The sequence below is a fragment of the Malaya genurostris genome, chromosome 2 (assembly GCF_030247185.1).
Source record: "Malaya genurostris strain Urasoe2022 chromosome 2, Malgen_1.1, whole genome shotgun sequence".
In the NCBI taxonomy this organism is placed as follows: Eukaryota; Metazoa; Arthropoda; class Insecta; order Diptera; family Culicidae; genus Malaya; species Malaya genurostris.
Window position 1 is genome coordinate 165,590,077 of NC_080571.1, and position 16,790 is coordinate 165,606,866.

Sequence of the window (16,790 nt, forward strand, 5' to 3'; positions counted from 1 at the left end):
GGCCCGGTAATAGATCACCGACTTATTGCACTGACCTTAAACAATTTATTGGGTTAACTAGACTCATAGATTTAACTTTTAAGAAGTAGCCATAACCAGTGGTCGAAACGTCGGGCAGTATAAAACAGCCGTTCTTATTTAACAGACCGCTAAAGCCGAAACCATAATTAATGCAAATATTTGTACGGTCGACTAATCTTTCAAAAATCATCATGGTGAATATACAATCAAGCTTTTTCATGCAAATACAAAGACAGTTTGGCCTATCCACAACATAGCTTTTAAAACAGTATGCACTGCTTAATACCAAGTTATGTAAAATGATCGTGCGAAAGGATTTCCTTATACAATGTCGCAAAAATGGAATTTTTCCACCACACATAATTAACACACCTACTGTTAGAAGATCAGATCGTAGTCTGTACATCCGACAATTACAAACGTTGATCGAACAATTCCAAAAAGGACTACTAAACATCGAAATAAAGCATACTTTTTACAAGATCAATGACTACAAACAAAATCAACAACGCATAAAACAGTTAGTAACCAGACAAACAGAACAACTCATAAAAAGTTTCGATCAAACACAAGCACTGTCGTACAACAGACTAATGCGTTCACAGAAACATACCACCAATGCAAAGCTTACAAAACTGCTAACAAAGTCAATCGAGCAACAATATGTCATACCAACACTGAATGAAAGGTCAATACTCAATGCAACCCCTATCAATGTACCACACGATGTCGAGGTCTTGCTCAGTCTAGGACCAAAATTTGCTTTGCCCACACAAAACATAAAACCATGCCAACTTTATCACCTGTTGGCAGATATCGAATCCATACTGACCACACACCAAGATAAACAGGTTCAAGATAAAAATAGCTGTGCCAAAGTAAACCAAATACAAAACTAAATAACTCGCAATAATAAATGCCAGTACAAAACACCACTGCTAAAGTTCTGTGAGAGTGCCACCAAAAGTTTAAAAACGTTGATACATGAACACAAAAATATATACGTTGTGGAGTCAGACAAGGGCAAACGGATGGTAATTATGCAGGCAGACGAATTGACAGAAAAATATTACAATTGTTAAACAGCTTCACTTACAAAGTACTATCCAAGGATCCAACTGCCGTCTACCAAACAAAAAACAATTCGTTTGTCACACGACTGTTAAATAAAAAACTAATAGACAAAAAAATGGCTAAACATCTACAATGCAATGTGCCCATCCATCTATGAACAACCCAAAGCACACAAACCAGATTTACTACTCCGTTCCGTAGTACCCAACATAACGGCACCTACGTACAATTTGTCAAAAATAATAGCGAACATTCTCAAACAAAGCATACACAGCAATTACACCATCACCGATAGCTTCGAATTTGTTGAGTACATTGACAATATCATCCTCCCACCTGATTACGTATTGGTATCTTTCGATGTTATATCGCTTTTTACTAACATACCCAAGGATCTAGTTATACATGACATTATTATGCAATGGGACCAAATAAGCAAACACACAAATATCAACCTTGATTTATTTCTGGAGATCGTCGAGTTCTGTATCAACAGCAGTTACTTCTATTTTCGCGATAAATACTATCAACAGACCTTCTGCACAGCAATGGGCAGCCCTTTATCACCCATTCTAGCTGAGTTGGTTATAGAAAATTTTATAAACACAGTAAAAAGGATCAAAATCCAAAATCAGAAGTACAAAATACACTACAAAAGTTCAACAGCTATAATCCCCATATACAGTTCACCTTAGAGGAAGAAAGTGATAACAAACTACCGTTCTTAGACACCTTGGTAATCCGTCAAAACAACCAAACCATATCAACAAAATGGTATTCAAAGCCGATATCATCCGGACGACTACTAAACTACCATTCGTTCCACCCGATGCTGATGAAAATGAACGTAGCAACGAATTTTATTGAACGAGTTACCAAACTTGATACAACACAGACAATGGACCAACAGAAGCACACCATATTTCAATATCTCCGTCAAAACAACTATCCCGCATCACTCATAAACCCTTTGATAAATAAAATTCGCAAAAAAGCATCACCAACCACTACACCAAAGAACAACAGTCAAATCATCAGTTCATTAAATGAAAACCTTCCTGCTAACTCCGATATAACCACACAACCAAAAATAGCCAGCTGTTCCAGCACTGATCAACGAAATACCATATATAGATCCATACCCCATACCAATCAACTCACAACAGCACTATCAACATATTTGAAAAAAGACTATCCGTTCATCAAACTCGCACCGAAAACCATCCATACAACAAATAAATATTTCATCATTCAGTAATAGCCGTTCAACCGAGAAGGTTGTGTATAGAAGCGTACAGTTTAACAACGCTGGTTAGTTTACACGCGTTAAATACGACAACGGTTGAACTACAGGTAGAGACCTGTTGGCAGCAGCCGTTAAAACGTATAGTCGTGCTGCATAAGAGAGCCCTAGTGCTGGGCCAAGCTGGTGAAGGAAACAACAAAGGGCGTTTCCCAAGCTCTACCCAGGCCACAATACACAGCCACAAGTGCTGAGCAAGAGAGTGCAAAGGCACATCGAAGAAGGAGAGTGCAAAGGCACATAGAAGCAGGAGAGTGCAAAGGCACACCGGTGCGAAGGCACTTCGGTGCAGAAGCATATCGGTGCGGAGCACAAGGAAGAAGGAGACAAGACAACTCGGTCTTTCCACTGCCATACAACACGCAGGTATACACCGGTGACCTGTGCTGGTTACAGCTGGCGAAGACAAAAGTAAATCGGAAATCGAGTGGTGCTTGATGTCAGGTAGCAGTAGCATCACATCCAACAATCAGCATCCAACAAGAACATCTAGAGCAACAAGAATCTACACGGCAGTGCAACGGAGATAGACAACAATTTCAAGGTAGAAGTTTTTTCTTTTCCTTTTGATTGAGTACTGTGTAGTGTTGGTTTCATTTTTTATTTAAAGTTTGATTAAAAATTTTAATGTGATGGATGATTCCATGGACGTAAATCCTAGCATGAATCCGATACCCCCACGAACGAAAAAATATCAGGAGAGTTCTTCTGGGCCTTGGATAGTCTTTTTTAGACGTATATCAAAGCCATTAAACATTTTACAAATTAATAAAGGTTTGACATCACGATACTCTTCAATCAAAGAGATCATAAAAGTAAATAACGATAAAATTCGTGTTGTGGTAAATAATTTGAAACACGCGAATGATATTGTCTCTTCGAAACATTTCATTAAAGAGTATAAAGTTTACATACCCTCCAAAGAAGTCGAAATTGACGGTGTTGTTACCGAAGCGAGTCTTTCGGTAGATGATTTACTCAAGCATGGTGTTGGTCGTTTCAAGAACTCTATGCTTGAGGGTGTGAAAATACTGGAGTGCAAACAACTGTACTCAGTAGTTCATGAAGAGGGAAAGAAAGTTTATCGCCCATCACATTCGTTTCGAGTGACATTTGCCGGGTCTGCGTTGCCGTCCCATGTCTATGTCGATAAAATTCGCCTCCCTGTTCGGCTTTTTGTTCCAAATGTAATGAATTGTACGAACTGCAAAAAATTCGGCCACACAGCTACTTACTATAGTAATAAACCAAAATGTATCAAGTGTGAAGGGCCTCATAAAGATAATGATTGCAAAAAGGAAATTGAAAAATATATTTATTGTGGAGAAAGTCCTCATGAGGATATTTCAGTATGCACTGCATTTAAAGTACACAAAGACAAAATTAAGCTTTCTTTAAAAGCACGGTCAAAGCGCACATATGCAGAAATGCTTAAAACGGTCATTGATGTCCCCCCTTTGGAAACCGAAAACGGGTTTTCAAATCTAGAGGAACCAGAGGACTCTGACTCTGACCAAAATAGTGAAGGTAATTCGTTTATCACTACCCAAGGGTCAGTTAAGAGAAAGAAGTCTTCTTCCAAATTACCAAAAAAGACACCTAAAATTTCATCTTCAAAAAAAGATCCCCGTGTTGAACAAAAAAAGTCAAAACCAAAGACTGTGCCTCCTGGTTTGTCAAATTCACAAACCAATCCAGGATCTAGCACAGAAAAAGGTAATAATCCTGTGGGCTCTATTTCACAGCCACCAACTGAAGTTTTCGGAAATTGTTGAATGGATTTTCTCTGCATTCAATATATCTGAACCCTCAAAGACCCTCATAATGACATTCCTTCCAATAGCTAGAAATTTTTTGAAGCAGTTATCAGCTCAATGGCCAATTGTCTCAGGTTTTGTATCTTTTGATGGATAATTTATCACCCGCCGCAAATGATACAATCACTGTCCTGCAGTGGAATTGTCGAAGTATCATGCCAAAACTTGATTCATTTAAAATTTTATTGCATAGCCAAAAATGTGATGTATTTGCTTTATGCGAAACATGGCTTACTTCAAACATAGCTTTAAATTTTAATGATTTTTACATTATACGTTTCGATAGAGACTCTCCGTATGGTGGAGTGCTTTTGGGAATTAAGAAATGCTATTCCTTTTATAAATTAAACATCCCTTCAACTTCTAGTATAGAAGTTATTGCTTGCCAAATAAACATTAAAGGCAAAGATATTTGCATAGCTTCGGTTTATATTCCTCCAAAAGCACAAGTTGGACAGCGACAGCTTAATGAAATGGTTGAAGCCCTTCCTGCTCCACGATTGATTCTGGGGAATTTAAATTCGCACGGAATGATGTGGGGTTCCGTTTACAATGATAGCAGATCATCTTTAATACAAAACATTTGTGACAATTTTAGCATGACGGTATTAAATATGGGTAGCATGACACGGATCCCAAGACCTCCCGCACGCCCAAGTGCATTAGATCTATCTCTTTGCTCATCATCAATTCGACTAGATTGCACCTGGAAAATATTGCCTGATTTACACGGTAGCGATCATTTACCAATCATCATCTCAATTAGCAATAGCAATTACATTGCTACTTCAGCTAGTATTCCATATGATTTGACAAAAAATATCGACTGGATTAAATACCAAAGTAGTATCTCTAGTATTTTGAATTCAATGGAAGAGCTCCCTCCACTTGAAGAATATGACTTCCTCATTTGTTCGATTCTGGAGGCAGCAGAACAATCCCAAACTAAACGCTTTCCTAGGCCAACGACTAACAGAAGGCCTCCCAACCCCTGGTGGGACAAAGAGTGCTCAGAGGCTAAACTCGCAAAACAAAATGCTTGCAAGACGTTTCTAAAACGGGGAGGAGGAACTCCTCAGAATTTTGAAAAACTTATGGTTTTAGAAACCAAGTACAACAGCATACTTCGAGCCAAAAAATGTAGCTATTGGAGAAATTTTGTCGAAGGTTTGTCAAGAGAAACCTCAATGAGCACTCTTTGGAACACGGCCAGACGAATGAGGAATCGTAACGTGGGCAATGAGAGTGATGAATACTCGAACCGATGGATATTTGACTTTGCTAGGAAAGTTTGCCCAGATTCTGTTCCTACGCAGAGCATTATAGGGGAATCTTCTCCAAATAATGGTTTTATTAATAACCCATTTTCAATGATGGAATTTTCTATAGCACTCTTGTCTTGTAACAATAACGCTCCTGGGTTGGACAGAATTAAATTCAACTTGGTGAAGAATCTGCCCGACCTCGCAAAAAGACGTTTGTTGGAATTGTTCAACAGGTTTCTTGAGCAAAATATTGTTCCACCTGACTGGAGACAAGTGAAAGTTATCGCCATTCAAAAGCCGGGGAAACCAGCTTCCAATCACAACTCATATAGACCCATTGCGATGTTGTCCTGCATCAGAAAATTGTTCGAAAAAATTATTCTACGACGTCTCGACACTTGGGTCGAGACGAACGGTTTGTTGTCAGATACTCAGTTTGGCTTCCGTAGAAATAAAGGGACGAATGAAGGCAATCATTCGTCCCTTTACTTTCGCATTACTTTCGTCTGACATCCAAATTGCCTTCGCTCAAAAGCAACAAATGGCATCTGTATTTTTAGACATTAAAGGAGCATTTGATTCAGTTTCCATTGATGTTCTTTCAGACAAGCTCCACCAACATGGACTCCCAGCGGTTATAAATAATTATTTGCACAACCTTTTGTCAGAGAAACGCATGCATTTTTCATATGGCGATTTGACAACATTCAGAATTAGCTACATGGGTCTACCGCAAGGCTCATGCCTCAGTCCGCTCCTTTATAATTTTTACGTGAATGACACTGACAGCTGTCTTGTAACCACATGTACACTAAGACAATTGGCAGATGATGGCGTGGTTTCAGTTACTGGACCCAAAGCTATTGATCTGCATAAACCATTGCAAGATACCTTAGATAACTTGTCCGTTTGGGCTGTTCATCTTGGTATCGAATTCTCTGCGGAGAAAACAGAGTTAGTCGTCTTTTCAAGAAAGCATGATCCCGCGCAGCTTCAGCTCCATATGATGGGAAGAATGATCCAACAGGTTTTAACTTTTAAATACCTCGGGGTGTGGTTCGATTCCAAATGCAAGTGGGGAGGACACATTAGGTATCTGATAACGAAATGCCAACAAAGAGTAAATTTTCTTCGAACAATAACAGGATCTTGGTGGGGTGCTCACCCGCAAGATCTAATAAAATTGTATCAAACAACGATACTTTCAGTGATGGAATATGGATGCGTTTGTTTTCGTTCCGCTGCAAACTCTCATATTGTCAAACTTGAGCGAATTCAGTACCGTTGTTTGCGAATTGACTTAGGCTGCATGCATTCGACACATACAATGAGTCTTGAAGTTTGTGTCGGGAGTCTGGCGGGAGTTCTTCCATTAAAAGATCGATTTTGGGAGCTTTCATCACGCCTGCTAATAAGATGTGAGGTGCTGAATCCCATGGTAATTAATAATTTCGAACGACTAGTCGAGCTTCGATCTCAAACAAAATTCATGACAGTATATTTTAACCATATGTCACAGGAAATCAACCCTTCAAGATATATTCCTATCCGTGTCAGCATCCTAAGTGCCCCTGACTCAACTTTATTTTTCGATACATCCATGCAGCGCGAAGTGCGTGGAATCCCGGATCATCTACGCTCGACGGAAATCCCAAAAATATTTTCAAGTAAGTTCAGGCATATTGACTCTGAGAAAATGTTTTACACGGACGGATCGCGAATTGAAGAAGCGACAGGGTTTGGTATGTTCAACAATAATGTTTCGGCCTCATTTAGGCTTCAAGAACCTGCATCTGTTTATATAGCAGAGCTAGCAGCAGTTCATTATAGTTTGAGTGTAATCGTCACATTATCTCCAAACCATTATTTCCTCTTCACAGATAGTCTGAGTGCAGTTGAAGCCATTCGCTCAAACATGACTGGCAAGACTGAACCGTTTTTCCTGGGCAAAATAAAACAGTGCCTGAACGACATATTGAACAATAATTATCTAATCACTATAGTCTGGGTCCCGGCTCATTGCTCCATTCCTGGCAATGAAAGAGCCGATATTTTAGCCAAACGTGGTGCTATTGAGGGTGAAATTTATGAGCGACCGATTGCTTTCAACGAATTCTATAGCTCGTCTCGCCAAAGAACACTTGCCAGCTGGCAAGCTTCTTGGGATAGAGATGATCTGGGTCGGTGGATGCACTCAATTATTCCGAAAATATCGACAAAGGCATGGTTCAGGGGACTGGATGTGAGTAGGGATTTCATTCGTGTGATGTCCAGACTCATGTCCAATCACTACACGTTAGATGCACATCTCCTTCGAATTGGGCTCTCCGAGACTAATCATTGTGCTTGCGGAGAAGGTTATCGGGATATTGATCATGTCGTTTGGACATGCGGGGAGTATCGTGATGTCAGATCTCAACTAATAAATTCTTTGCGTACCCAAGGTAGACTATCCAATATCCCAGTTCGAGACATTCTTGCTTGTCGTGACCTTTCATACATGAAACTTATTTATCATTTCATAAAGAAAATTGGAGTTTCAATTTAATAAAGGCCCCTTTTAAGACTTAGCTCTGATCCCAGCTGCGTCCATGAGTTCAACCAATAGCTAAATTAGAATAAAAATTATGTAATGATACAAACAAACTCGAAACAGTTTATGAAATTATCAACTAAATGTCTGAAAATAACAGCTTATTTTATAATTTATAGAAGGTAATCGTTTGGTTCAAATAATATTTCCGAGTAGATTTCATAATTAATGACGAGTTACCTAAGATGATATTTAAGCTATAAGAGAATATGTTTTAATAAATTCAAAACGTTATGACTATGTTAGAATTAAATTAGGATAAGAATATTATGTAAAAGTGATGCTACGGCGAAGAAAAACTTATGTAAACTGCCTAAAAAATAAACGTATTTATGAAAAAAAAAAAACAAATAAATATTTACCACCGATCAAAGATCCAGTTCCTACACTCCAACAGGCACGTGTCATCTACAGCATTCCGTGCAAGACGTGCGATAAATGTTACATAGGAATGACTTCAAATCAACTAAAAGTGCGGCTCAGTGGACATAAATCAAATATAACCAAATACTTAAAACTAATGTCAGACAGACCTGGAGACATAGATAGCGAAATAACAAAATAGCAAAATTAAAAGAAAAAACCGCACTGGTAGATCATGTCATACGGTACCAACATAATTTTGATTTAAGTCAGACTAAAATCATAGATCGTAGTTTCAAATCCACTTCTTTACCCATACTAGAAATGTGTCATATTGTAAACACTCCTAACACTATCAATCACCGCACAGACATAGACGGTTTAAGTACTACATACGCAGGCGTACTCCACACAGTTAAAACTACCCACTCTAAGACATCTAGATCAAAAGCACAACAGAATAATAAACTATCGTCTCACCATTCTCGCTCAAGCTCAGTCACGCAAATAAGTTCACTGAATTCAGCACCATCTCATCATGTACCCACCATCTTTGAATGTAACGCTAGGTAGTGCATAGTGGTAAAACAGGCTAATGTTTAAAACAAACGTTAAAAGTGCAACGTAAGAAATCAGTTTAACTAAAATATTTTAATGATTGTAAATTAACAGGTTTTTGTGATCGCACATATATTTTTTGTATATTTTAGAAAAGTGACGAAAGAAGCTTTGTTATTATGTAAACAACCGTTCGTGGGCATACGATTTTTAGACGAGGAACGATAAAATAGTGAGTTAACACAAAGTTTTTTAATATTTTTGTAATATCTTTTATAACCAATAAACTTACAGTTTCCCTTGAAAAGACCATAACCAGTAATCGAAACGTCGGGCAGTATAAAACAGCCGTTCTTATTTAACAGACCGCTAAAGCCGAAACCATAATTAATGCATATATAAGCACTTTTCGAAATGTTCTGATAGATAGTTTACAGAGATGGAGTTGGAAAATGCAGGTATGAAAGTGAAGTATTCATGGTCACGGTCAGTTTCTGAATAAGGTGTATATACTTCTTGAAAAAATGTTAAAATTGATTACAGATTTCTGTACTATTTTTTCATACATGTTCGTCGAGGTGCATTTGAGATGGAAAATTGTTGCTTTTTAGTTTAGTTTTTGTGTAGTTAAAAAAGTTCTTAGGACAAGTCTTTATTTCATTTTCAATTTTGCGGTTGTAATCTTCATGTGCTGTGGTAATAGATATTTTGAGTTTATTGCATAGATTTAAGTAATTTTTAAGATGAGCATCGATTTGTTCTTGTTTATAAGTTGTGTGTGCTTTTTGTTTTCTATTTCTCAAATGTTTTAGTTGTGGATTGAACCATACAGGTAATTTGCTGTTATTATTTCTTCTTCTTCTTCTTTTCATAGGCAAAGTTTCGGCCAATATTTTGTTTATAATGTTATAGAATTTGTTTACTTCGACGTCGACATTTTCTTCTATACTCAGTACGTTCCGCCAATTTATTATACTTATTCTACACTTGACTTCTTCAAAGTCAATTTTATTGTATTCCGGCACTTCCTCATATTCCAAGTCGTAGGGAAGGGATGCATTATGTGAAAAAAAATGAATATTCAATTGCAGTGTGAAATGCTTCATTATTCCATAATAGCAGGTTTGATGCATTTACACAAAAGTCTTCTGTGCAATTTGTGAAAAATAGGTCTAAATATGCGTTTTGTTGATTTTTTACGGAGTTTAGTTGATGTAGGCCAAAATTGAAAATTTTGTCGAAAAAGTATTCACTCATTTTCAATGTCAGAAATGAAGTCCGCATTACGTTGATTGAAATCGCCAAAAATATGAAGCTTTACTTCAGGGTCCATATTCGAAATAATAGCACAGACTAACAGACAGGACACTCAAATTTGATTCTTCAATCATTTTAACGGTCATTTCGAATATTCCATTATTTGGAATATTCATGATGGCGCCACGTTACCCTATCAAAAACATCATGTCTGTCATCTAGACTGTCTTTATTTTTTTCATTTACCAACAGAGTTGCCATTCATACAGAATTACCTGTAATGTATTGATTTGTATACGTCCATGCGAATTTCATGCAGGATACAGATTTAATACATATTGCCAAAGATAAACTGAAGATTACAATGTTCCATACGTTTCATTGAAAAATGTTGGGTCAGTAATCGTGAACCAGTTGGTTCAGTAATAATGTAATTTTATTGACCCTCCGTTAACAAGCGTCGACTAGTTCCGACAAAATGCCATGGAAACAATACAAGTTAGAAAGGAAGCACACATATGTTTACATTCAGCACATAATGATTTCTTGCCACAACTGATGCTTCATGGGATGAGGCTATAACAAACTAAATAAATTCTAGACAATGGTTCTAAGTAGTTTTCACTTTCTTATTCTAAGAATCACTGATATAAAGCGAAATTTCTCAATATCGTTCATACTGTAACTTGATATTTTTCCAAACATAAACAATCATTGTCATAGTTACGACGCATCTAGTGATCAGACACTTGTTGTTTTGCTTCAAAATACTCAAATTGACAGTGAACCGAGCTCATCGAGGGGTCCTATTCAAATGATACCTAAGAAATCGCAGACTACTCTATCTTGAGTTTATCTTTGATATTGCCTAAACTATATACATAATTGCGCCTACTTCTTATCCTCCAACTCAATAAAAAATCGAACCCGTTTTGTTACAATATTTACTTGCTTCTGGTCTGCCGCCACTTAATTTCGGGTGAAAACTACCAGCACAATAAAAAATAGTCTAGATGAACAAATTTGAGTCGAATAAATGGTTACCCTCCAACACCAAGAAAAAGTTATATATATTATCAACGTAATCCAATAAATCATTATGACGATTCATTTTCAAATATTTTGATGAAATCAGGCATCCCTGCAAGCAGCTGATCGGTAAAAAAACTTTTACATAACACAAGGGGTGTACAGATAGTGAATAGTTCGCGCAGTACAATATAGGTGGAACTGGTGCATCACGAAAAATAATTTTTATTAGAATTTACTCATACTGTCATGTCTGTTAGTCTGTGATAATAGTGTCTAAGGATTGAAAGAATAATTCAAAAGAGAATTTGTTCGCATTTTCGGGTGGGAAGTAGACAGAGCAGTAAATATGTTCTTCTCCCAATATTGAGACTTTGGCCGATACATGCTCAAATTCTGTATATTTAGGAGTAATAATTTCTTCAGAAGTAAAGCTGGAGTTAATGGGTATAAGGACTCCACATTAATCCCAAATACTTCTTCGCTTCTAACACTTTCATCCTAGCATTTTCCTAGCAAAAATTCTTTCGATGATATGCTGCATGGTGGGTCGATACTTTTTATTTAATCATTTATAGTAGTTTTCACGCCGTCAATTTTGTTTTCGAAAAAGGATATACTTTTTCAAGGTGTACTTCTGTCTTAGTGGACAGTTGATTGTTGGCGGTGTTTATGTCCGCTAAAAAAGTTTCGTCGCGTTCATTTAAAGATGATGAAATGCAATTTATGACTTTACTGGACGCGTTGGATGTAGTGATGTTTACATTTTTTATTTCCGTTTCTAGCTCAAGCAAAAGAGATTCCATGCTGTCGAGAGCATCGTGTGATACTTTCATGCTTTTTATTTGTGCGAATAAAGCATGGTTTGCTTCAATTTGAGCACGGACTGTTTGGTTCAATTCCTGCTGTTGATGGATAAGTTTTTTTCGGCAAATTCCTGCCGACAGTCAATACACAGAGGTACCATGAAGGTCCTTAATAATTCCTCGTGGTTTTTCTGTGCTCCCATGCATGCTGCATGAAATTTCCGATTGCACTTTCCGTGACACTTCCAGAGATAGCGGCTGTCGTAGACAATATAATTACTAATTCCGCACTTCTCCATGTTAACGCGACGATATGTTAAAAAATGATTACTATTTAAAAAGAGTGCCCACTTGCACGTTTACGTCGAAATAAAAAAGTTGAAATAAAATCCGTTCGGTTGGACGGATGGACAAAGAAAGGTGAACAAGAAGCCAGGCTGAAACCTGAATCGCCGGACCGACCTCGGCACCGCCGGGGACTAACCGAGTAGAAGTCACAGCACCGAAATCGAGTCGCCGGGGCGCCAGTAAACCGGAAGCCATGCTCCAACCGAAATTACAGGACCGACCTCGGCACTCATTCGAGTGTCCCGCGTGCAAAATACTAGATTCGGCGTCGGTCCGGGGAAACTTCCATCGTCGGGGATTTTTTCTGTCGGTGTAGGCTAAACTTCAATCATCGGGGATTAGCCGAGTAGTTCGCGACGTAGACCAGTCCTGAGTAGTCGAGGCACCAGCGAATCAAGAGTGGTGGTGTTTCAGCACGGCCCCCTGCCGAAGTAATACCTTATGGTAGTCCCGTGGTAGAATGAGGGGAGCGAAGCTTAGGGGGTGTTTTAGTTCGGGTTTAGTACCTTAGACATGACTATATGGTGGTGTGGATGTAACATAAAGGTATTCGAGGGGTGGAAGGGGGTGGGGGGCCGTTTGGTAAGTGCCTCCAAAAAGTGGGGTGAAATGTTTGTAATGGCATAACTTCGGAACTCGGCACGGATTGCTATCAAACTTGGCACAGGTACATCTTGCTGTTCAGAGGTGATCATAAAGATACAAATACAGAGGTGATCATTGTCATACGAATTTTTATAACGAGGAGGGAGTAGCAAGTGTTTAAAACCATGGAAGCTTAAGGTATTTTAGATCGCGTGTGACGAGGAACGCACCTGTAACGATAATTCAAGTACGTTACGAGCACATATGCTTTTTGGAACTCAGAGGTTACTAAGAAGATATTTATAGAGAAAGGTGTTTCAAATGTTCCTAGCAAAAGCTTTCAAACACAAAACAGACCCGTTTGTACGAGTGGTCGAAGTAACGATTATCTAACTACGCGGTGAACTGGTGTTAAGTTTGACTTTATTTCGTTCGATAAATTGGTACGATAAATCTCGAAGATGTGATTTGTTCGAAGGTTTATATTCTACGATATCAGGTGTACATCTTTGCTTCCGCCGTTTTCCGATAGTTGGCTGTACCGGCTGAGGCTGGTTAAAATACATAGATGATAATGCCTTTAAAGTGAGTGTGTACAGTGCCTGAATTGTCAATCGCCGTTTCAGTGACAGTTGTTCTTGTTTTCGTATTATTCATGCTCGAAAATGTCTGTTTATGTCTCCAATTCTCACCATTTGCGGGAAGTTTTACTTTTCTGTTACAATTCGAAAAAAAAAAAGATTTATTGGTCCAGTTTTTGCATAGTTTGTTCGCTGGTGGTTTGTAATAAAAATATTTCGATTTCTTAAAGGCCGAGATGGTATATAAAAATTTAGTTTGGATAGGAGTTGACTGAAATCTATGCGATTCGAGACCATGTCATTTACTAATGAGACCATTGAAAATTCTCTGCGTTCTTTTAATGATTGAATACTGATCAGCATACAACGGGCCTTATAGTAAGTCTTGTCCAACCTAATTTACGAAGTGCAAATAATAAAAATTGTTTATAACTGATTCTATTCGCGACCTAGAAGGAGCAGTGCTGCTACCTATGAAAGTTTAATATGTGTGTGAAGTGAATGTAAACAAAGCAGGGTACTTTTTCATTAAATTAAAATTAGTTAATTCTCTATTTTCTTATTTGATGTTTTGTGCGTTGAAATACGAAAAAGTTTAAATGATTCCTGTTTAGTCATTAGAACATATTGTGCGGTGTATCGTAGCTGGTATTTCGTCAGTAAAAAGCGGGAAAGATTTCTCTTCCGGCACTAGTAATCTGCATAGGTAAGAAAATATTTGATTTTTTTTATAAAACAACTATTCTTAGTAAATCTAATGCAGCACCCAGTGCATTACAATACAGAAGAAGGTAATTGAGAATAATTTAAGAATTTTTTTTCTCTGAATATTGTAGATCATGTATCTGAAAAGTTGCTCGAATGGGCTTGCAAAAACATTTCCTAACAGTGTTTGTTATGCTGATGAGAACAACAACAAATGCAAATTGTTGAGCCAAATTGTATGTTTTGATTGCTAAAAAAAAGGTATCGACCGGGTATATTGATTTAATCATGTGAAATGGAATAAACATTCCTCTGGCAATAAATTTCGTTATCCCAAGTAAGTTTCAAATATTGTTCTAACTCAAATTCAGACAACTGTTCGTTTTCTGTTCCCAGGTGTAAACCGCACAACTAAACGAGTAATTCTGAGGACTGCTTCTGCACCCGTTGCTTTTATCGATTGTCGTTCAATGCGTGCCGCCAATTTGTTTACTTATGTATTTATTAAATTTATTCATCTGACAAAGAATATACCTAATGAATAAATCCCAAATGTCCTCAAGCATGATGTTATCAGTTCGAAATATCTTAACGCCGTTCGCTGTAATCTCTTTGAATGTTAATTATTCTATAGAGTCGAGTTTTTGTAACATATAAAATGTTAATAATTTTGTGATCTCAAATACGGATATTAAAAAAAACCTTAATAAATGATTCAAAACAGCCATCACATGTTTGCGTTTTCATTTACTGGCTTTGAAAGAACATGAAAATAACTAAGCAGAAAGCTCACTTTTAATGCAAAATTTTATTGCGTGCGGCTCGACAGTTGGAGAGAATGACTGTATACAAGTCGAGAATAAGACAAATCCATCATTGTAGATCTCATCTATTCCAACTAACTGAACGGTTTCCTCCGGCAGCGTAGTTGAAGACATCCGACAAGTTCATCAACACAGTGCACGTATCATCTAAAGGCTCCTAAAGATGAATCGAGAAATGCTTTATTTTCACATTTAAAATGAACACTTCTACGAAAAATTTGCACCACAGGTAGAAAACATGCAGTTTTAATGCAATTTATAGAATTTTCAAAAATAGCGGTAGATTTTCCTTCATAAATATTGTTCAGAAATTCTGTTTACTTTTTCTCACATACCGATCACTTGTTTTCTACACGAGAAAATAGACATCACTCAAAGTGATTATTTCATATTCATTAACTAAGTATCTTCAAAGTTTTTAAAAAACACTGGTACTTACCATTTCAAACAGCAAAACTAATATCGAAGAAAACGGTACGTTTGAAAATTTATCACTTTTTGCTTTTGCTTGTTTATTTCCACTTCACACACATAAGCTGTCAAACTCAACTTCGTAGCCGCGAATTCGATCTTCCCATGTGATCAAGTAAGGTGACCAAACTAAGCTACAGTATTCTAGTAGAGACCGGAAATAGGCAATGTATAATGTTTTAATTGTATATGGATCGTGAAAACAGTAACAAAATCGTTTCATGAATGTTATTGGCTCTGCTCTGTTTTTATTAATGTTATTGGCTATGTTTATGATTGTATTATAATGGTCAACAAAGGTCATTTTAAAATCTATAATTATTTCTAAATCCCTAATTCTTTCGCAATTTGGACTGTTTGACTTCCTAGAGTAAGTATCAAGTCAGGTGTATTTCGTTTTTTTTTTTACTAAATGTTATTCTACTGCATTTTTTCACATTTAGTTTAAGAAGACTTTTATTACACCATGTGAATTTCTTCTTGGTAAAGCTTGGCATCCTCACTTTTCTCTATTTCTATAAATAGTTTTATATCGTCTGCGTGTATTAGAATTTTTATTTATTTTAAAACAAAGGAAATGTCGCAAACAAACAAGATAAATAAAAGAGGACCTAAATGAGATCTCTGGGGAACCCCGGAACTGACGTGAATGGGGCTCGACTTTTTATCCTAAAATATTAGAATTTGTTGACGATTTGTTAGATAAGATTCCAACCATTTTAGAAGACCTGGTAAGATTGCCAATTTTTGTAATTTGAACATAAGCATGGGTATGTCAACACGATCGAATGCTTTGCAGAAATCTGTATAAAGAGCTTCAATGGGATTTCACTTGTACATAGCGGTCAGGGTATAGTGGACGAATTCAAGTTAATTAGTAGTAGTGGAAAGTCCTTTGAAAAATCCATGTTGTATGTGAGTAATTCAATGTTTTATTTGACTAAACAGTTTGTCATTAACTATCGCTTCAAAGAGCTTCGGAATGCAAGAAAGAATGGCCCCCCATAGTCTGCTTTTTTACCATTTTTGAAAATTTGTATACGGAAAGAGTTTTTCAACGTATCTGGAAAAACTCCAGACTGTAGTGAATTATTAAAAAGCCAGAACAAAGGGGTTACAAGATCTAATGCTAAATTTTTCATAAAATTGAGTTCCGAGTTTGCAGTATCAATTGCTAAACCTAGATAACA

The 16,790-nt window shown here is 37.2% G+C and overlaps 1 protein-coding gene and 1 long non-coding RNA gene across 2 annotated transcripts in view; one reads left to right on the forward strand and one right to left on the reverse strand.

Annotated features, from left to right (window-relative positions):
* The window catches only part of LOC131427127 (inactivation-no-after-potential D protein), a 1,657,698-nt gene that overhangs the window by 851,254 nt on the left and 789,654 nt on the right, over positions 1–16,790 (reverse strand). The window lies entirely within an intron of this gene.
* Positions 11,791–15,577, forward strand: LOC131427134 (uncharacterized). The gene is made up of 3 exons (XR_009229241.1): positions 11,791–14,306; positions 14,437–14,642; positions 14,702–15,577. It is a non-coding gene; the product is annotated as an uncharacterized LOC131427134 (long non-coding RNA).